At 39.5% G+C, this 21,768-nt stretch overlaps 1 protein-coding gene across 1 annotated transcript in view; it reads left to right on the top strand.

Annotated features, from left to right (window-relative positions):
• Positions 1-21,768, top strand: part of LOC147164787 (uncharacterized) — a 104,144-nt gene that overhangs the window by 9,017 nt on the left and 73,359 nt on the right. Inside the window, exon 3 of the transcript XR_015096703.1 lies at positions 9,832-9,989. The gene's annotated coding sequence lies outside the window, so the exon portion shown is untranslated. The remainder of the gene's footprint in view (positions 1-9,831; positions 9,990-21,768) is intronic.

Raw genomic sequence — 21,768 nt, forward strand, 5'->3', positions numbered from 1 at the left:
CCAGCTGCTAGGCTTCTGAAATCCACCAGGCAGGTGTATCAAGCCCCCAAGCGAAACCCGAGAAGGAAGACGCTCTACGGAGAAGTGCAGGTGTGACATGTTAGGAGGAGTCCAGGTGCTTATTGAGTTATCAGAGGCAGCCGCTGCTTGTTTGATTTATCACCAGGGGTTTAGCGTTGTCGTAACTGAGCAGCACTATATCAGACTACAAAATAAAACGCTGGGAAAACTACCTGCTGCTGTCTCGAAGATACGATAACTTACGTGGAAAGCGCCGTCGGACGTCAAGTGACACCCGTTGCTGATAAACTAACAATTCTTAGTAGCTGGTGTCGTGACAGCGCTAAATAAATCTCAAGTGTAAGCACTTTGCGAGAGCAAAGTTTCACCTTGAATGCCTTGTAACTACACTAGGACACATTGAGAATGCATTAGGACCAAATAATATGGTAGATCCAATGGGGCACCTCGGCAAGGTGATGAATTACATTACAAAAGAAAACTTGTAGCATTGTTTCAACTATTGTCTTTGACTCACAAGATAACGTGATGTCACTCCAATTTAAATCTAGATGAACATGTAAAATTAAATTACAACAAAACGCATATGTAGACACCGACTGAGTAGGTTTAATGTCTACAAATAATCCAAGAACCTTCAATGCTGACCCGCTGCAGGAATATAAAACAGGTAATTCACTAATTAGCATATCGCGTTGAGGCTAATCACTTCTTTTAGCATTTTTATCAGCTGTATCAAAAGTAGACTTTGCCAAATGACTTGAATGATACAGTTGATGCTTTGCTCTTGTTTTTTTAAATTCACACGGCATATTGTCATTGATGTGAAAAGATGTTAAGAGATGGAATTTATATCCGAGGTGGAAATGGCTAAAAGACAGAACTAAATTCTGTTTCATATATATATATATTAAAAGCTCAAGGATTTCAGGAAAGACAACAACAAAAAGAACTACCTAGTATTTAAAATACAGTATTTCCTACGCAAGGGCAGATGAAGTGCTTTTTTCTTTGTAGTCCTTATAAACTGCCTTTAAAATAGGCCTTAGCATGTTGTTTTGCAAATTTTCAATATAAAAAAAATAGATAAATACGTAAAGACAACTTTATTATGAGTAATGCTACACTTAAATGACTATATCAGAATTTCTGGGTCCGATCATTGTTCGCAGATCAGTGAGTTAAAAAAAAAAAAAGATGACAAGATAGTGTGAATATCGATTTTGATCATTTATTTACTGCATATAATTGTGTGTATGAACAAAAGTATTCCCAAGCATTTCCCCTCAAGTTTAACAATCTTTTCTACACCCCAAGGAAGGAAAGGAAAAAACACACAGGGAGTATGATTTCAATATAAAACGTTTATTCATTACCAAATGAGGGAAACTTGATTTTTAGTAACAATATTGCTAAACTAAGTACTGTGCACAAAAACCACAAAACTGCCTTGCTGAGGTGCGTCGCTGGATATGCAGTGGCGTCCTTGTATCGCAAATACATCCACACTGTTTAAGCCTTGTCTTTTATCTGCTGTTTAAGAGGTTGCGAGGAGGCCGTGACATTGTTGGGTCGTGTTTTGACACATTAATTGGATCAAGGGTTTTTCATCACAGCTGCTGGGAAATTAAGAGGAGATTGAAAGCCCCTGATGTCTTGTAATTAAGTGTTTCATATTGTGTGGCTTCACTTGTACCAGCGGCGCTTTCTGATGAATGGGCCATAAAGGCAATGATAGCATACACGACTATACAAAGGAGGCCAAAGGGGCTCCTGTTACGTCAAGCTAAGGTCAGGACAAAGCAATTCATCCCGTCGGTTACATGTTAACATGAGCAGCATTTGGATAACACTGCTGCGACCACAAAAGGAATGAAGACGTCAATACAATTTTGGCCGGGCAGTGGCGTGCTTAGAAAAGCAAATGTTCCGCCCAGTGTGCTGCAGCGGAAAAGGGGCGTCCGCTTCCCAAACAAACCGCTGTCCTTGATATCAGCTGGTTAATCCTCCCCTTTTAGTGGCTTTATTGGCTCATTCAAGAGGGTCTTTTGACATTCCCCCTGCTCTGTTAAAAGGTGACTGCATCTCAAGTGAAATCTGGAGTGTTCTTTACACAAGCGCCGAGCCCCATGTGGCTCCCGCCTCCCAGCGGGCCTGTGATTTTCCTGCTTTAAGTGTCTACTGTCAACACTAATTTGTCCCACTCCTCCTTCTCCCCCCCTCCGCTGGGGAGGAAGGGCTGGGTGACGCTCTCCTAAAGTTTTAATAAAAGATCTGCTCTTTTCTGGGAGTGAAACAAGGGCTTTAAAAGCCACAGAGGCAATAAGATGCCAGGTAATGATTACAAGGCTCCAACAGAGGCAGTTAGCGATGCCACGTACTGTTTCTACAAAGCGAGCCGCGAGTGTGGGCCGAACGCAAGCCAAACTACAGACATCATCTACAAATAAGAGATGCACTCTCAGCACTAAATTATTGCCACGGAAAAACAAAAGGAAGAGTTTTATGGTCTTATTTTAGAGGGCTGTATTTCCTTTTAAATGGTGTCAAAGAAATGTTCTTGCTCTTCCGAAGTACTTGTGGATGCAGAAAAGCAAAATGTTAACACCTTCAACTTTGTTTAAAAGAAAAAGAGTATTCCTTAGGGCTGCTCGATTATGGAAAAAATAATCAAAATTATTTTGGCAATAATTGAAATCCTGTTTATTCAAATGATTATTTTTTGGTACAAACCAAGAAAATGTTTAAGCATTTAAAAATATTAAGACCAATTAAAAACACTATAATTAAGTAAGTAAGTTCCTTTTGGACCAAACTCAATTTATAATAATAATATATTTATAATAACATTTATTTATTTATTTATGTTGGCTTGTGCACTGTGCAGTGGGATGATTTTTTGGTACGGAAAAAACAAATACAAATATTAAGACAAATAAAATTCTTTGAAACACTATTATTATTCAAGTTCCTTTTGGATGAAACAAAATGTATTAAATTAGTTATTGACATTTTTTTAAAAGGTGCAAATGTATAAATTTAAACAACTCCAAAATTATAATTTATTTAATCAATTAATTTAATTTTAAAATAATTTTTTTATTTTATTTATGCTGATTTTGTAATTGTGGAGTTTAATAATTGAAATTATAATTGCATTTCGATTAATTGCACAGCCCTAGGTTTTGGCGTAAACTTTATTTGAAATTCGTTTGTCAGTTTTCGTCCTTGCGACTGTGTCACTGGCACAATACAAACTGCATTTTATGGCACCAGTGAAATTTCCTTCATCGGATTTCCTCAGGATTAATAAGAGCAGCATGATTGCATATAATAGTTTCTGACATGTTTTGCTTGAGCACAATTTCACCGGCCGACAAAGTAAATTGCTCCATTTCATTTATGTGCCTTTAATGTTTGAAGGAAACTCAATAGAAAAAGTAATTCCTCGCCTTCCATTTAAGCAAATTCCCATCTATTTGAATGATAGGTCTAAAGGAAAGCAGTCAAGAGACTTTCTTTTCAATTATCGCTGACTTGTTTACATAGCGTTACAGCCGGACATACAAATCTCATATGGACTCAGCCGCTGCTGGGGAAGCGAAATACAATTTCACTACCAAGGTAGGCAAGACCCATGTAGAAAATTGTTCAATATCTCAGTCGAAGTCCAATTTATACGGCATTGTTTAGCTGCACAGTGTATAGTAGGGTTATGGTAATGTAATATGCATAATTCATACACCTTGGGCCCCCTCCTCATTTGTGATTCGGCTGCCCTGCCTGTTCATCTGAAGCTGAATTAATGCTACATTGTCCATTAGGCGACCATAACACTGGGCAATGCTGTCACACACTCTGTTTGGACTGAAATTCCATTGTGGCTAATTTCCCATTTTGCTCGACGCTCCGAATTGCCTTTCAAAATACTACGTTTCACAATCTGAATGCATACTGATGACGTTGACCCTCCCTTGTAATTGGAAGTGGAGCCGCGTATTTAATTTTTTTTATGAGGAACGTGTGTTTCAGGATTCTGGGTTTGAGCTTGTCCTGTTAAGCGGGTCGGTGGCGGCGGCGGTAGCACAAAGAGCGAGTGTTGGATGTGGCTTGTTATCCTCTCCAGAGTTCACTTAGAGAGCCCCGACTGCTGCAGTTGTGACCTTCATAAGACACGGTCTCCCTGCTGGGAACACAGACACCGAGCACGTCCACTCCACAGCCGGCACTCATTGGGTCATGATAGGGCTAAGCAGTCCCATTAAAGCATGCTCATCTAGGCTAGGATCACGTGCACATGGCATCGAGATGGACTCGCGCCAAGAGCTCCTGAGCCCTTTCTCGCTTTTCCGTGGTACTAACGTGCACTAAATTAGGGGTCAGCAGCCTTTACTGTCAAAAGAGCCATTTTAGGCCCAATAAATAATTTTTAAAAATCTGTCTGGAGCCGCAAACATTTGAACATTGTGATATAAACAAAACAGAGTGTTAGTGTTGGTCTAATGTACTGAGAGCCCAAGAGTTAATTGGAGCTAATTGCCATTCTGTCAAATTTCTGACATTTTTGGCAATTTTATGGTTATATTGTGGTAATGTTCTGCTGTCTTCTTCCTTTAAAAATAAATAAATACATAAATAAATAAATATATATATATTAAATTTTTCTACTTTTTTTTTTGCACTTTTCTGAATTTTTTTGTTATTTTGTGGACATTTCATGGCAATTTTCGGGATTTTGTTTCTTTTTGTTTTTGGACATTTTATGGTTACTTTTTTAAACATTTTCTTTCCTGCCTTTACTTAGATAAAATTTCGGACTTTTTGTTGTTGTTGCAATTTTGCGGACATTTTATGATCATTTTCAAGATTTCTTTTGTTTTTGGAAATGTTATAGTTACTTTTTCAACATTTTCTTTCCTGCCTTTTAAATCAATTTTCTGGCAATTTTTTGTACATTTAATGGTAAATTTTGGGATTTTTTCTTTTGTGATTTTGGACATTTTATAGTTACTATTTGAACACCTTCTTTGCTGCCTTTTTTTTTTTTTTGATTCTCTGACATTTTGGACATTTGATGGTAAATTTCTGTTATCCCTCCCATCACTTTTTGAACAGTTTTAAATAATTAAAAAAAAACTTTTCATCCATCTTTCTTCTCTCTTTTTCTGACAATTTAAAAATTTGGACTCTGTCATTTATGGAGTATTTAATTATTCATTTTTTTAGCTAAATCAATCATTTATTTGAATAATATTTTGTCAAAAAAATAAGTCTATGTAAAAATATATATACTTCAACTTTTTTTTGGAGATGCACAGAGAGCCGCAAGCTGCAGACCCCTGCACTAAAATGAATGTTGTTTTTGTTAAAGCCACATCTGTGCCGGGATACCGTTCTTTCAAGCTGAGCACAGTGTATTACAAATCCATTTTTTGGACATGCTGCGGTCAGTTTAATGATCATTATGTGGCTCAGATGGAAAAACAAGGGAATATGGTGAATCAATGTTCGATTCTTACGGTGTGACTTGATTCATGGCTTGCGCTATGATAAATGGCCATCTTCCCACTTTGAGACTAACTGTTGTAAAATGAATTTGTATGTTATGAAAACTCACGAGAGGCGCCTTCTGGCTTTGCTCTCAGCGTTTCGTCCATTGATTAGTCCTGAAAGGCCATAACATTATTTAGTGAGCCGCGTTAACTAATGCTGACAGATGTCGAATACTTCAAGGTAACAAGAAAATATTTCAAATATTCATCATGCAATTATTCAGTTGATTTTTAAATCCTCAAGTGCTTGTTTTTAATGCAGTTAGTCAAATGAGATGCAGAATTGACTGCGCTATGAAGCTCCTCAGGAAGTGCATGGGCATGTATAATATCAGGTAGGTGAGCTGATCTCTCTTTGAGTCTCACTGATGGGAGGGCAAGCTTCACCTAAAGGTAGTGAAGCAAAGAATTAATGGTTTACCAAACCGCATGCCAAAGGCAATACGAGAACGCAGCGGGGGGGTTCGTTCCAATAGGTTGCTGACATGACGCGTCTAGTCAGACGTAAAAGACTAAAATGTAAGTGACAGACGGAAACTATCATGAGGTCTGTGAAGCATTCACGTGCTGCCGTCGTTTTCTGTCCAACCTTGGAGATGATTTCTAAAGCAGGCTAACGATCCAACACCACTCACCTGCTGGATTAACATTCTGTTTATCTGCGAAACCATGTTCCAAACACCCTCATTTAAATTCAACATAATTTTTTAACAATTAATATGATATTTACCAATTTTGTTTTAGCATGTTTTTGTCACATGCACTGATAAGGTCAATAACTGGTAATCTATTTAAGTCTCATTATTCACTGAATAACCTGCGTCTTTTTGATATGACTTGTTTTAATATGCTTGTGACTGTGTCATTTAAAAAAAGTGGTGGAAAAAATAGGTCCACTCGGTGGCGTTTTAACACAATTTCTCTCTGGAAAAATCTATTTAGCCAAGCCTAGAATAATAATAGCAATTGCTTCACGCACAAAACCTTTCCTCAACATAGTAGAAGAAAGGACCTTTGTTAATGCATACAATAGACCGAGGCCGGTATTCATCATTTTGATGAATATTTGCATCGGCACCTTTTTGTTTGAAATTAAAACCAAAATTAAGTAAAAATTTTACATTTCTTTTTTTTTTGACATTTTGGAAAACTTTATTTACTGTATAAAGCAATAAGGAGGTACAGGGAGCCGTCGAGTTGAGTCGTACGCGACCTACGTCGTTTCAACTTTACCCGTGCCTCGGTCGTAGCACCTTGTTTTTCATTATTTCATTATTTCCCACCATAATCACACCATTTTAAAGTTATTTAAAGTTGTGTTGTTGTTACCTCCAGCAACGGGCGTCCATTGAGCAAGTCGGCGTGCCATCACGCGAGTCACATTTCCGTGTTTCGGTTTCCATTAGCTCCACTTTGCTGTCCGTCAGCAATGAATGAAACACGAAATATTGGTTCTGACATCTTCCGTGCAAATATGTTTTAAAAAAATTACTGTACAAGCTAGGAACCGTAACTTTATTTACTTAAGACCTGCTTTTTTATTAGAATTTTAAAACAAAGATGTGTATTGTCTAAAATAATTAAAAAAAAATCCCTAACGTTTTGCAAATCTGAAAAGTTGTTCAGTAAACATATGCTTAATGACATTTCCATCCATCCATCTCATCAATAATAAATGTTATTAGTTGGAGTTTTTATTTAAAATTTTGATGCCGACATTTTTTTCCCTTTTACTGAAAATAAATATTGGCTCCAAATATCGGTTATCTGCCTCTTTTACTACAAATAATTGGTATCAGCCCTGAATAAAGACACAGCAGTCTATCTCTACTATACATGCAACCAAATATCATTTTGTCATAGATATCATCTTTATGTATGTGTCGCTGAAAGGGTTATACTGTGATATCAATGCTATTCGCTAGCCCATATAAAGCGTTTCACATGTTGTGTTACCATTAAAGGTGTATTTAAGGATCTTTTGTCGCTGCATCTTCCGGGTGGATCATCAAACTTCGTGCGTGCTCGTTCCTAGCTGCGCATGCGCATTTCGAGTGTTTTTAGCATGTAGCCGCTGAGGACATTCATCTATAAGTAAGGCCGGCTGCAGAGACTGATGAAGATGATGATAAAGATGAGGTCGCGTGTTCCCAACATTTGGTAGGCATTTCCTCCAGACGAGCAGGAGAGCTGGTAGGATGGTCTTCCACATGCACATTTTCAAAAAAGTGACAAATGGACGTTTGGCTTCTACTTTTCAAAAATGATCCTTGAATACATCTTTAAGCTAACAGACGTTTTTAAGATGAATGTGTACGTGTGCCTATATATGATGTGTAGTCTTTATTTGAACACCACATACTTAGGGAGTATAGTATAGTATAGTATTAGCACCCCTAGCAAAAATATAAAAATATGTGGTTAAAAATGAGAGCGTGCGCGATGCACTCGTGCACATCACCTCTAAAATTGATATTCATGACAAGGTCTCTCTTTCAGCTCTTCCACAAGTTGGCCATATTTAATCGCTGCGTTTAATTGAGTAATTTGAATACCTGCAAAGAATCCTCACTTATTGTGCCAGCTCACTCATTCCTCAACGCAATAACAAAAAAAATCAAACTGTGCTATGTAATTAAACAAATCTTTAGGGGCCTTGTTTTGCTCTGCACACAAAATTTGAAACTTGAAAAATGGCATAGTAATGTATTTGTATTATAAAATAACGAGTCCCACGCAGTAAATTTATTAGTCCCCATTCTGGAAAAAGCCCCGGCAAAGCAACTTGCATATCATAATTGGCATCTTGTGGTTTGCTTTCCTGAGGAGAAAGTGAATTTTTATACGCCTTCATAATAAATAGCATATTTAAGCACCCAGGAAATCACTGCGAGACATCCATCCCACATCGTTTCATTTATTCTGGAGTGTTTAATTAAAGCTCGGAAACTACATGCAATTTGTGTCTGAACACTGTCTAATGTCTGAGACTGGTTATTAGATATTAAATTGATGCATAATTCAGCCAATTAAGAAAGTAATCACACAAAGTAATGTAATGTAAGTTAATTATTACAGCATAAGCAAACAGTTCATCAATGCTATTTAATGCTGTGACTCACTAATATGCTCACCAAGCATGGAAATTTCTCCGCGTCAATGTTTTGATGTGCTTATTAAACATTGTAGAGGCAGATTAGCGGCTTTATCCATCTATCTATCCACCTCGCTTCCTTCCTACCTCTCTATAAATCTATCTTGTGGTTTCAAGGACACATTTGCTGAAAACGAACAATTTGCCACCCGCCCCACTCTCTCACGTATGAAGACATCCGACAAAACAAGACCTTCCAGCCCCGCTTTTGTTTTCCCGGGGTAAACATGCGTGTCACAGTTGACCTTTCTCGGGGTCAGGCTGCTTTTATATTGGCGGACATGTTTCCAACTTAATAGAACTGTTTAGCTGAGATCCCCAGGGCCCGTATATTTATTAAGCCGCAATGAGTTGCATCTGTCTGCTGGAATCAAGAGGAGCAATCAGCCGGGGTCACACGCGTAGTAATGGAGAAATATAGACACACAGGGACACACTTAACGCGCTCATGCAGACGTGGCACTTTTGCAGCGGATAAATGCCCCCGCGTCAAAACATCCTTCCATTTACAACTAACTCCATTAGCTTGTGTTCTAATCTTAAATGATTACCGTGCTCATTACAGCCCCTTGTTGTGTGTTGTATTATGTTTACTATGAACTGTGCCCTTTATTGGCAGAGCACCATGTGGTTCAGTGTTTGTCTTGTCTCTTGCTCTTTCTGAGGTGTATTGATTTATCTTTGTTCAGCCGTTGTACAACATCCCGTAATGTTGGTCATTTTCTTGAACTGATTTTAAGCCCCTGCCTGGTAATCAGGGATAATTGTCAATTATCACAAGGACCCATCAGATCAATTACAGCACAATCAATGCAGCCACACTGGGTGTACTTTCCTTTCTTCCCTTCATCACCTCCTCGAAATCATTTAGTGCTGTGGTTCTCAAACTTTTTAGACCAATGACCTCTTAGAAAAAATGCCTGGTTCTCCAAGTTCCACCATAATAACCAACAATGTAGCATATTGGGCCCAAATTTTCATCAAAAGATGTTTTATTCCTAAAAAAGTCTACTTAATAATATTTTAAGCCACTGTGCCATTATACATAATTAAATAGGGTGTAAAGAATAAAAAAAAAATGTGTGTGTGCATTTTTTGCTTCAGTTCAATGGACATCGTGCTGCTCCTTGTGTTGTGTTCGCCTTGGCCACCTGGGGGCAGTATAATACAGACATACGTGGATACAAACATGGAGACAGCCACTCATCAGTAAGCTGCAGTCATATTAGTAGTTCTTCACAGAGGATAAAGAACATAAGCCTGTGAGTATTATTACACTATGTCTACATTTGTTGTTCCACTTTTTGTGTTTAAATACAATACTGTATATGTTGCTAAAATTGTTTTAACATTGATGCTGTTGTTAGCATTAAGCTTAATTGAGTTTCCTAAGCAAAACTGTATGCTTGTTTTAAATACATAAAGTATATTTATCCTTAATGAAGTTTAGTTTGACAGTAAATTTGAATAATGATAATAATAACAGATTGAAGCCTCTTTTTTGAAGAATTGTTCAGTATGTGCCAAACTGCTGCTTGTTGTTAAACGAGCTGAGTTGAGTTCACTGACACCACTGTACAGTTTGAAATGTAATACTGCACTACAATATAGGAAAAAACTTAAATAATGATTAAATTAAATGTCTTACAAATGTAAGTTGAACAAAAAATCGGCCCGAATAATCGGTCAAAAAAAAAAAACCCAGTTTTTTTTTCAAAAACATTCTCCAAAAAAAAGACTAATTCTTGGTTTCTTGTTCTACAGTTATGTGCCATCCTTGAATGGCAAATTTTATACAAGAGAGCCCTTTTCACTTGGGAAAAACCTGGAGACCTAAAAGGAAAGTTTTTTTTAAACAATTTATTTGCGGTTGATAACCACTAATCGTGAGGAAATTGTGGCATTAATCTGCAATCAGTATTTTCTGCCAAATATCGGTATCGGCATTGGCTTAATAAAATTCATATCAGTCGGGCCCTAGTACACAAACCACACTTTGAGGATCAATGGTCTACTAAATCTAAAGTTGCATATAAAACTCATTCTATATTATATTTTTAATGGTTGTGTTTTGCTGGAAAATCAATGTAGGATCGAGTTTTACTGTGCTGCTAGTGTCTGGAATCGTGAGTCTCTTATTATTGCTGTAGTTTTATCGCACCATAATGGAGACAAGACAATTGTTACCTGCGTAGGGTTCTGTATTACGTCTTCTCCTGCAAAATGAGCCGAGCGCTTTTCGTCTGGCAGGCGAGATGACTTTTGTAATGAAAGTTAATGTCATGGAGTCCTTATTTTCCTCAAGATAGTTACGCTTGCACCTCATGAAGGAAAGGCGCCATTCGCCCAGTCGCTTGCAGCGTGTATGGAAACAAATGTGCTGCTGTAATGGAAAAGCCCGGTCAGCAGCCTGATGTATTATCTCCTCCTCAGCGTATTTATTTACACTCAGCTACACCACAAATTGTCTTGTCATCTTAATGGGTGACAATTAATCTGTTGCCAAGCAGGCCGAGGTGAATGAAAGAGATAGACTTTATTTTCCAAACTTTCTTTCTGGCCTTATAGAGCTATTTAATGTTTAAATGTGCCACTTTGGTGTTTATCTCGGGTAAACACAAATAATTCATCTGAGTGAAGTGTTATTTGTCAAACCGCGATTAGCATACATTCCTTTCTCTTTGTATTCCTTACCCTTTTTCTTGGTACTATTGGAGATCTTATTCAAGGACAACCTTCCCTTCAGCGCAGAGGAAGGACATGCTAAATCAAGACAAATGGTAAGGTCATCATTAAATCTATTGTAGCATCTGTAATGCTTAATACACAGCATATTGTGGCTACATATTAGATATCGAATCCTTGTTTAAGACCGAGGCGGGAGTGCTGTTGTCCGTTTCAATCTGTGTGAAATGTACAATAATCATTTTCAGTAAGTCTAGCAGAGATTGACATTTAACCAGTGTCCAAACTCCTCATATTTCATCCCCACCTGAAAGAGGCCTCCATAGAGTATAATCACACACATACACACACACACGCGCGCACGCACACACCTTCTGCATCAGACCAAGAGAAAACAGAGTGTGCACTTTGTGCACAGCTATTTATATCAATAAGTCCCGTGCTGAGAGGCACAAAATGAGCGTTTAAGCTGCAGGGCCCAGAGAGCTCGGTAGCAGGTGGGCAGGCTGCTCCGAGCGGTCTTCACTCTTTTTACAGGTGTTGCCCATCTTGCCGCGCGTCCGCGGCTCTGGCAGGGTTTGGGAGTGGCGCGGGACAGCTGGAGCAGCCGGCATTGGGGAGGCACGGAGAGCCTCCTCTCACTGTCGGGGCCTCCGCAGGTCAGTGCCTCTACCCAAAGGGATGGTGGAGCGAAACGCTATCAATTCACAAACAAAGGAGCCACTTCAGCCGCCACAAAGGAAACATATGTGATAGAGCTGACTGGCGAGCAGCAGCTCACTTGAACATGTCAGCCTCTTCTAATTAGCTTTGTTAAGTCCCTCTGCTGTCTGCCCAACTGAGGCCGCTCCCAGTCACATGAGGGCTTTGTGTTTACGAGGGCTCGCTCCCCAAACATTTTTTTCCCTTTTTTTTTTTTTTTTTTACTTGAAAGGCTCGCTGATTTAATTCTTCCTTAAATGAGAGCTGAAGACAAACATTTGCCCAAATATAGATAGATTGACACAGTAATGTCATATTGATTTTGCTTGGGCAATCAAGCAGAGCTTTACGGCCCTTTGTGAGGTTTTAGCGCACAGCTTAACGTCCTGTTACATCCGCTGTGTTTGCGTGACACCTGCCCCTCCATCATCGGGATGTTCGGGAGTCATTACTTCACCCCTCATGGTGTAGGCGGACACGTGTTCCATGTTGGAGTCCGTGCTGAGCTTCATGTGAACCTGCTGCTTGGCTGTAGTTGATGCAGTTTAAATATGATGATGACATGCAACCTTGTGAAGATTTCCTAGAAAGATTTTTTTTTTTTTTTACAGAATATCTGCCATTTGACAGTCCAAAATCGTTGCCGACATGCTATAGTGAACTGAAAATTTTTGTTTTTTTTGTTTTAGTTTTTCAAATCGAGAGCTTGAAAATAAAAAAATAATAAAAAGTTTTTGTTCTGTGTTGTGAGCCAGAATTTGCAGCCAATGTAAGCGAGCTTCAGAAACGCCATAAAATGAAATATATATATATATTTTTAAATTGCAGTCAAACACACAAAAACAATATGTGAACATTTGCAAGCAGCTAAAAAAACAAGCAGCTAATAAATAAAAAAACACCTCACGTCCAGACGCTCACATGCAGACTAATCGGCCATGTTCCTGAATATTAATTTGATTTAACTAAATTGACTTACGGCTTTGGTCATACAACAAATTACACTCAGATGTCAAGCTATCACTAGAATTCAAGTATTTTTAAATAATTTTTGTTTACAACTGATTATTCTTCTGACCCCGTACTTGAGGAACAGAGATCTACAAACAGCCCAAAAAGAAGAAGAAAAAAGCATATTCCTCCTGGCTCACCGTCATCGCGTCATCTTATCTCTTTTGCTGCTTTGACTTTTTTTTGTGTAACAAATCATGTAAGATACCAGATTTTGGATCAACATAACAGACACTCCCCCAGTCATTGCGCCCTGATCAATTCCTGCAATGTATCCTCGGATTTGTCTTTTACCGCGTCTCGTAGAATTCAGCCTCTGGCCCCGTTGGCCGCCAGACAGCGCAGCTCTTGAGAAGCATCAGGCCCAGAGCTGTGTGACTGCTGCGTGTCATGATCCCGAGAGCTTTACTTTCTCTTTGACAGGAGGGCTTGAAAAATTCTCCGAGATTATATCTCAGAAGGTGTTTGTGATGATGGTTCATGACAGACAAAGGCTTTCAGTGGGTGAGGGATCTATAAGGACACACAAGACTTAAAACTACTCTACCAATAAAATGTTTAACTAGGATTAATATTTGCTTTGGCTTCATTGGATTCACTGATTGATTAAAGTTTTGGTTTATTCCATCATAAACTGTTTTAGACACATGACCGGACAAATAAATGTCAAGATATTTGTCCTGGGGAAAGCTAATTTAAATAAAGATTGTGCAGCTCTTGAGGAACGTCTCATTAGGCCAGGCTCTTGCTCTATTTACTGCTCGCCATTTAAACAAGCAATTTTGAATTGGAAGTGGTGATGTAAGCTATTTAAAATATTGACACAAATAAACCACATTAGATATTATTGATACCTAACCTAACACTAATGCCAAAGACTAGTTTGACTAGACTTATCAAAAATAGACAAATATATATCAAAATATGGCATTCTTTTCTGATAAGTGAAGCATCCATACTTGGACATGCCCCAGCAACTCAATGAATTCTCCACCACTATTCTACACTGCCAGCCATGACAGCAGACTGGCTCCGTTTTGTTCCTTTTTCTCCTTTTTCCCAAACGCCAAGACTAAAAAGCAAAGTGCTGTTGTGGAGGAATAGCCAGGTAACAGTGTGAAGATGTCTGGCCAAAAGGGATTTGTCCCTTCAGGTACGAGGAGGGGGGCGCTATGCCTCACTATTTTACATTTATGAATTGCTCAGCTGCCCAAGCATGCTTTATGCGAGTCAGGCTCTTGAAGTGTGTCATCGTGTCATATGACCGCTGCACGGGGGAGACTTGCCGTAGAATTTATCCCAACAAATATGGATTATGTTAAAGCGGCCTGTGAATTGATGAGGATATGCTAATTTGTCCCAGATGGGTACGTGAGAAGCGGGCGGTGGGGACATGCAGCCAGCAGAAAGCAGAAGCAGTGTTTGGCAGGTCCATCATTCCGTCATTAAAGGCCACATTATTACTTACAACAAGGCTTGCATGACAATTGCTGGAATGAATGCAGTCCCTCTGAGAGTAGCCTGGTGTGTCCTTCAGCTTCCCTTTGCCTGTTTAGTTTTCTTCCCCTCTGCAAAGCTGCTCTCTCTCTCTCTCTCTCTCTCTCAGCTGCCGGTGCTGCGTAAGGGGTTTTTTGCTTACCGTGTTCAGACATCAATAAGACGGGGCTATTATAAGCTGAAGCCATTCATTAATATAATGAGATGCTTTTGCTTTAATTGATAACCGATCAGTGCTGATGAGACATTATGCACTTGTGGATACAAGGTTGTTGCTGCATATGAACTGTAAGTTGAAGCGAAGCACCTGCAAATTTGTTTAAGAGAGACAGGAGTCCTCTGGCGCTATTATTCTGTTGTGCCACCGGGCTGCCATCGAGCTGCCCTCTTGCATTATTATTGAGCTTAGCTATTTGGTTTCTAGCTACACAAGCAGAAAGATAATAGTGGCTTATGCTGAAGTGCACATGTGGGACACTCTTGGAAATCAACACCTGGATGAATGGCTGGATTAAAAAGAACGCGTCTGAATGTATGTCACCTTTTCTGTGAGGCTTTTGTACACTGTAAAAAAAAAAAAGGAGTAATTTTTACTTGAAAGTATTTTTCACAAAAAAAAAAAAGAAGTAAATTTTACGAGGAGAGTTTTGAGTAAATTTTAACAGTTTATTAAAAAAATAAGTTACTCAAGCATTGAGGAACAAACTCATGACCTTCAGCTTGGGAGACAGCCACTCTACCACCTGAGTCATGCCACTCTTGCTATTAGCCACTATACTGCATTAATGGTGTGTCCAAATGAGACAAAAAAAAATTGACTTTTAGAGGTATAAGGAGCAATGGCATGTCTCCCAATCTGAAGGATGTGGGTTTGTTCCTCAAGCCTTGATAAGCTTTTTTAAAAAATTTTTTTTAAATAATAATAAACTTGTAAAATGTCCTCAAAACTCTCCTTGTAAAATGTACGTAAAAAAACTTCACTATACATATGACATACATTTATAACTAAACAAATCTAATGAAATAAACATAATAAAACATTATTATTATTATTAATTAAAATAAACATTGAATCAAAAATAATCATGAATCTACATTTTGATCATTGTGATCCAGTTATTATCCACTGAGAAATATGTGGAAGGAATTGAGACCGGCCCGGCCATCAAATAGCCAAAATTTGTATATAATTAACAGTCATAGAAATGCATTGGGAAACAATAATAACAAGCAAACACTAAATATTCTCCCCAAAATGCTGATTAACATTTAATACATGGGAAATAGGGCGAAATTTTTTTAACAAAATTACATAAAAAATATTGGACAACACCGATTTTGTATAAAAAACTAAACATCTGCCGATATAATCCATCTGATCAGACCTGTGTAAAGTCTCCTATTTGTAATTATTAGTAGCGCTCTCCATCTCGTGTCACCCCCCCCCCCCCCCTTCCTTCCCTCCCAAGGTATATTGACAAATTTCAGTAAGATTTTGTCATTGATCCAGCATATGTAAAGCTGTACTTCGGTGTGAGGCAAATAACCACTGACACTACATCCGAACATATCAGGGATTATCATCACAAAAATGGCAGAATTAAAGTTGTCAAGATCGGCTTTCCGCTTCTCCTTGGAGACCTCGCTAACCGAGTTGAGAACGAAGGGGGTGGAGACGGGTGTTAACATTTGTCATAGACTTCTCCGCTCTGTATTTGCTGGGGGCATTGTTAGCACACACCGCCTCCAGCCCAGGATTTGGCCAGGCCCCCAGCAGATGTAGACCCCTCTGTACGCACACACACACACTCCCAAGTCTCCACACCACCCTTGGAGGAGGAAGAATAAGATGCCTTGGGGCAATTCAGCGAGTGTGCATCAGTTCAGATGAGGCACTTTAAGTGGCTGGTGATAAATGTGGCATGACAATTGCAAACACCATCGCTTTTGTCTGTAATTAATTCCAATGGTGCCTCAGGCCTTCCTGGTGTTGCGACTGGTGTGGGCCAGCAGTGCTTTGCTAACGAGGACACATTACAGCCAGGATTATAGTCCAGATAACGGCACTCTTAACGGCTGGTTAGTGTGAGGCATTCCAGTGGCGGTGAGATCTCAAAATATTTTTTTCCCCAGAAAATAAGGATAATTATATTTAGTTGGCTATTATTTTATTTACCTCTTACTCTCTATCGAAGGCCATCCATCACCCACTAGTAGTTTAGTTGCATCTACTGCCATCCATATGTGAAGTATGAATTATGTCATCACAATAACTACGTGGATATTTGTTAGCAAACTTTTTTTAAATGGGTTTTTAAACTATGTTGTACAAGCAAGTCAAAATTTTCAGTTGTTCACCTTCAGAGTAGAACCACGTTGTGCGGACAACACAGTTATACTGGATGTAGATGCAGTGTAATTGGGAGCGAGAAGAAGATGGGCAAAGAAGGTCCCCAACTACTGTAAGCGCCAGTAAGAGTCTTCGTTCCCACAGAGCAGAGAGAATATACTCATGTTTGTATGTGTTGCTGATGGTTTGTGATGAGAGAAACAGCTATGCTAAATTTGTATGCCTGTCTATGGCGTTTCGCACCATATGTTAGCATTAAGCTAGCAGACTTTTGTTGGGAAAAAAAAATATGGATGGATGTTAGAAATTATCTTTTGGTGTTTGAATATCAATCCACCCATCCATCCATCCATCCATCCATCCATCCATCCATCCATCCATCCATCTATCCATCCATCCATCAATTAATCCATCCATCATAAAAATGAAAACTGGTCATTCGTTATTAACTGAATATGTTTTTACTTTTTTATTCATAACTGTTCTTTAACCAAGCATTTATTTTTATTTTTATTTGAATATGTGATATAATCTTCAGTAGGATCTGTATGTGAATAACAAAATATTAGATTTCTGCAGCCCTAATTAAGTAATACACTAGCATGCAGTAGTTTAGTAGCAATACTGTGTTTTAGCACCACCCTGAAGAAATTGTGTCTTTTATTCAGCAATGACACTAAGTTTACCATACCGTCTTAGGAATTTTAGTAGCAGGGTATGCTGTTGGTAGACATAGAATATTATAGGCTCACAGATTGCACCTTTAATATTTGGTCCAATGGGTCCAACAACTCAGTTTTTCTCAGTCGGTGGTAATGCGGATGCATTAATTAACGGCTTGTACTTCTGAGTAGTTTTATGGCGGCTAATGTCCCTCATTAAGTGAGATATAGTTACTCAAGGACATAAAAGAACCCCTCGGCAGTACCATTCATCCTGATTTCACTTGTGAGACTACTTGGGTATCCACCTTAACCTCTTCGCTAATGTTGGATCTCTGGGCCTCGCGGTCTCCCGTGTTTACCGCCTCCAGCAGGGAGAAGTCGAACACACCACCAATCTGTGTCATTACTCTTGTCATTGCATCAAATCACATGATTAGCTTCAGGGGTAGCGGAGGAGGCGGGTTTTGGTGCAGTTAGCTGTTGCCAGCCCCGGGTAATGGTCCGGTGGCACTGTGATGGAGGGTTGTGTGCTGTCCTCCGTGCGGGGCCAAGGATGCGCCATCATTCAGCTTGCCGCAGGTGGCCTCAGGGTGAATCATGTTTCACTCAGACCTTTCATGTATGTATACAGGCGGTAGTGTTGTGGCCCCTTGAAAATACTCTCAGTTCTGTATGTGATCGTGAATGGAAACATGTCGCTCTGTGTGTGGGCTTCTGCCATTAGTTTTCATGAGTGGCCTATCATCGCACAGAGGTGGCAAATCCAGGTCCAGAAAGTAAAAACCCTGCCACAGTTTGGCTTTAGCCCCTGACGCTAGCTAGCTAGCTAGCTCCCAGAAGGTAAACGAGCACCATGGGAGCTAGCTAGGGAGCTAGCTAGCTAGCACCTGGGGCTAAAGCCGAACTGCGGAAGGGTTTTTATTTACTTTCTGGACCTAAATTTGCCACCTCTGTCGCAGACTGATTTGCTGTAAATGGCGTTGCACCATCCCACAAGGGTTTTCACAAGAGGAAAAGATAACTCAACTCAACCCAACTTTATTTGTAGAGCACTTTAACAAATACTGCAGCAGTAAACAAAGTGATGTTATGCTGAACTTGTAATCTTAATTGTTGTAACACTGCACATGACGTCACTCGCGTTGGCTACAAGCCGAAGTTTGAATGTAAACAAACAACTGTAATTTTCTAACAGTCGTTGGTTTGTCAGCTGGAAAGTAACACATACAGAAGGAATCCCAAATCTCCTGTCCCATTTAGTCCTCTCTCTCACGTCGCTTTACTTTCTTTACTGCACTAGCTCTTGCCCTTTCCATATCACCTCCGAGATGCAATCCTCGTCAAGGGGACGTCGGCTAGTTTCTCGTTAGGATGAAGATCCTTGCGTTTGTAGCTCCTCGCAGTTTCAGTTCCTTATAAACATACTTTGTGATCCTCGACCTGCTATGGGACACGAGCAAATCACTTTCTTCTTCTGCGATGTAAAGGACTGTCACCGTGTCCACACCCACAACGGCATTTTTAAAATGTTGTTACAACAGGCTGCTAACTAACAATGATAGTCAACTGTATTTATAATTCTATATTCATAAATGGGTAGGCAGCAAAGTGAGTAGTTGTTTTCTCCTTATTCTCGGCCGCTTCTTTGTAGCTATCTACTCCTTCCTTGATAATCGCACCATGTTTTTGGGGTTTAATATAAAGTGATACACTACTGTGCATTGTATTACTAAACAAAAATAGAAACGCAACATGTGTTTTTGTCTTTACTGACCCCAATAAAACAAAACTGCACCTTTCAGAGTGGCCTTTTATTGTGGGCAGTTTAAGGCACACCTGTGCACTAATCATGGTGTCCAATTAACATCTTGATATGACACACTTTTGATGTGGGATGAATTATCTCGGCAAAGGAGAAGTGCTCACTATCACAGATTTAGACTGTTTTGTGAACAATATTTAAGAGAAATGGTGATATTGTGTATGTGAAAGAAGTTTTTGATCTCATAAAAATGGCGGCAAAAACAAAAGTGTTGCATTAAATTTTTTGTTGAGTATATGTTGGGCCTCTAAAGCCGATGCAGCGTTGCAGGTTTTTCCGTTGCGGCGTATGTAGATTTGCTCGATTGCTTGGTGAAACCGAAGGCTTTTATGTTGAAAGAATTAGCAAACCATTAAATGTGATGAGAGTAGCACATGAAGGAGTATCCAGCTCTGCGGACAGGTTGTCGATGCAGCCTTTTATAATGCAAAGGCTTGTAATTATCTCACGCCCGCTCATTTCACACTGACATATCGCTTTTCCTAAATGTCAGTAGCGCACTTCTCTACACCCGGCTCACGAGAGCCCTCTGTGCACCATACACACAGCTATGATGATGGCAGCGCTTTAGCCCTGAACATGTTGCCCCCCACCCTCACCGGGGGGAATAGTGGTTCAGGCATCACCGATCGTTGACCTGGCTATTGTTGTTTGTGATACTTACTGGTAAACTTTTGCAATCAATACAACATCAGCCAGCGGAGCCCCTGGGAATGAAAACCTGAAACAGCACACTTAATCTTGGAGCCGGCCCCTGCTCCCTGCTCTGCCACTAAACTAGGTAGTTGGCCTACTTGATGCGGCATTATTGCCGCAGAGGTCAGATGTGAGCTGTCTTGCTCGGCGCCTGATGAATGGCTGTTTTTGATAAAGCGCTTCTCCCATCCAGCGAGAGACATTTAATAATGATGGACCATAACTGCACATACCAAAAAAAAAAAAAATCATTGTACAAGAAAAGGAAAAAAAAATCCCCTGCCTGCCCTTCCCTATCTGAGACTGTGAGCAGCGAGCCTCACTTTGGGTTTGCCTACATATAAACCACGGTAATGTGGCGCAAACAGTTAATGTGCATGGTGGTACTGTCTGATAATGTGTCATTTTAAATCACTTGAATATAGAGCAAAACATGCCTTATCCTTATGTAACATTTGGATGAGAGTTGATTGACTAAGTGTACCTATTGGGCATCACGCCACTAAAACACAACAGTACCAATAAGGCCGCTACTGTTTTACATTGGAATACATTTACAAAGCTAACAATGCTAAATGATAGCATTATGTCCACAGTAATGCAATTTCGCATCCACTCAGACTGCATCTTCTCTTCTGTGCACACCTCTCCAGAGGAACACATAATATAATTGAATGTCTTTCAAAGTGTGGATGATCGCTTAGCGTGGTCTGCGGTCAAGGCAACAGACAGACATTTGGTGCATATTTATCTTAAGTGTCTCTAAATAAAACGCAACCATTTTAAATGACTACAGTTATGAAAGTACGCTGCGAAATTAAATGCCATCCTCGGGAAAACAGTGCCCAGAGCGCCGTGACAGTTTTGACATAAACAACGCCTTTAGTGACAGGAATAACAGATTAATTGGAACCATAACACATTCCTTAAAGGTGAGGTAAACACACCTGACTGTATATTTTTCACCATCAGTTAAATCTCAATTGGATCTAAAACTAAATCCCAAGACATTGAACAGTTAAATGGATTTTGACGTCTCTGCATTATGCTGTCACTCCAGTATAAATGAATCCTAACTTTGCTCTGCACCAAAGAATTACCATGCATTTTGAGAAAATGCATCGTGCGCCGCGCTTTGAATGATGATGCGAGATCAAAATAAATGTGTGATGACTTTAGAGATGCCCAGAATAATTTATTGGGTGGCAGTATGGTTCCATATTGAAACGAGAGCCTAAGTGGGCTACAGAGGCGCAGTGCACCGACTGCCCTGAATGTGTTTGGATTCTGAAATGTCAGCGTTAGATAGGCGAAGAATGGAGCCTGTTTACTGAAGCTTGGTAAATGAGGGCTTCATTTGGGATGCAGCAGTATTCAATTATATGGTTATTTATTGATCAGAAACAATGTGTGTCTGTCTGCAGCGTGTAAAGATGAATTCGGTGGGTAAAAATAAAGTGTCAGGGAAATTGGCTGATGAAGGATTGCATTTGATCTGAGTGGGAATTCAAGAATGGAGACAGAATACCCCTGTGTTAAAAAAATGGACCAGAGGTGAATTTGCAATTAAAGGTTTCCACAAGCAACTGTCAAGTGGGGTTCAGAATAAAAAG

This window comes from Leptonotus elevatus, chromosome 12, assembly GCF_054856555.1.
Source record: "Leptonotus elevatus isolate MCC_2025b chromosome 12, RoL_Lele_1.0, whole genome shotgun sequence".
In the NCBI taxonomy this organism is placed as follows: Eukaryota; Metazoa; Chordata; class Actinopteri; order Syngnathiformes; family Syngnathidae; genus Leptonotus; species Leptonotus elevatus.